Genomic DNA, 1,716 nt, shown 5'->3' on the forward strand with positions numbered 1-1,716 from the left:
GCTTTTAATGGCTCCACCCCCATATATTCAGATGGAGACGCAAGTGTACATTAAACTCCTTATAATTCAGCATCTCATACCCATTGGGGGTAGAGCTGCAGATGTATGTAATCAAGTGTAAGAAAGGTTGATAAAAGGTTAGTGGGTAAAATGGCTATCATCAATTACTATTGTTTCCTTTTGAATTTTTAAAATGTATACTGTAAAACACATTTTTGATGTAGAGTTTTAACAAAAGCATAGTCACGTTACCTCCATTATAATCAAAATACAGAATAGTTCTCTTCTGAGGGAGCTTTTTTTTTCTATTTTTTTTTTTTTTTTAATAAACAAAACTGCCCAGGTTTATTGGCCAACAGGCCTCCCTTCTTCTCCCTACCTGCTGCTGTGTGCCCTTCCACACTCAGGAGAGGACTTCTCTGGCCTCCTCAGCTGTAAGGGAGGAGGGGTTGGTGAAGAGAGCTGGCAGCCAGTAGTGGGTCTCCCCTGGGGCCTGTAAGTCCAGCCATGCCAGCCCTTCTCTCAGCAGGTGTTCTGGCCTTCGTCTCGCTGCTTGCTCCATCTCCCATTTAAGACTGGCTTTGATCTCTCCGACAGTCAATAGCCATTTTTCCCTGCCAGCTGCAGCCCCATGGTGTGATCCACATTGAATTCAGCTGGAACAGGCTGAATGCGGTAAGTGCCACTCACAGGGGTGATGCCGAAGCCAGTGCCAAGTGCCTTTAGTTTCTTGATGGCCCTGATCAGGTCCTCTTGACTGACTTCCTGGGCGAACTTGCCCCTTCTTTTTAACAACTGTTGATGTAGTTCCTCCAGAGTTATCAGACCTCCAATCCAATGCTCAGCACCAGGCACACTTTGATAATGTGAACACCTAGTTTATAATAAAAATCCCCCACAGCCGGCATCTCAGATCAAAATCCTTTTCCAGAGGCCAAAGGCTCCACCCCAAAGGTTGCACACATGTCCCGGAACTGCACATGGAACTCAGGATCTTTCCGTATCTCCTGCTTGTGCTTGCTGGCAAACTCCTCCAGGTTGGTCTTCAACATGCCCAACTGCTTTGACATCTGGGCTAGCTGGTCCTCAGCCAAGACCTTCCCTCGCTCCTTATACTTGGCCTGGAAAATTTCTTTTTTCTTTCTTTCTTTTTTTTTTTTTGAGATGGAGTCTTGTTTTGTTGCCCAAGCTGGAGTGCAGTGACACTATCTTGGCTCACTGCAACTTCTGCCTCCCAGGTTCAAGCAATTCTCCTGCCTCAGCCTCCCCAGTAGCTGGGACTACACGTGCGTGCCACCATGCCTAGCTATTTTTTTGTGTTTTTAATAGAGATGGGGTTTCACCATTTTGGACCATGCTGGTCTCGAACTCCTGACCTCAGGTGATCCACCCGCCTCAGCCTCCCAAAGTGCTGGGATTACAGGCATGAGCCATTGGGCCTGGCTGGCCTTGGCAAATTTCTTTGTGGCGATGGGGCCAGCTCCCACCCTGCAACTGTGCATCCCTGCCCTGGGCCTGTGTCCCAGGCTCCTCTGCTACCGGCTCCCCGGAATAGTTCTTTCAAACAAAAAAATTGCCTTGGGGTATTTCTTCTTTGTCAAATGTTATACGCACTTCTTGCCCTTGAAAACCATTGATCTGTTCTTTATCGTAAGAATTTTCACTTTTCCGGGATGTCGTATATATGGAATCACACAGTATGTAACCTTTTAAGTC

The 1,716-nt window shown here is 46.9% G+C and overlaps 1 pseudogene; it reads right to left on the reverse strand.

Moving 5' to 3' along the window:
- Positions 1 to 403: 403 nt before the first annotated feature.
- On the reverse strand, positions 404 to 1,502 carry LOC111527534 (annotated as a pseudogene).
- Positions 1,503 to 1,716: the final 214 nt, after the last annotated feature.

The sequence above is a fragment of the Piliocolobus tephrosceles genome, chromosome 11, assembly GCF_002776525.5.
Source record: "Piliocolobus tephrosceles isolate RC106 chromosome 11, ASM277652v3, whole genome shotgun sequence".
Lineage (NCBI taxonomy): Eukaryota > Metazoa > Chordata > Mammalia > Primates > Cercopithecidae > Piliocolobus > Piliocolobus tephrosceles.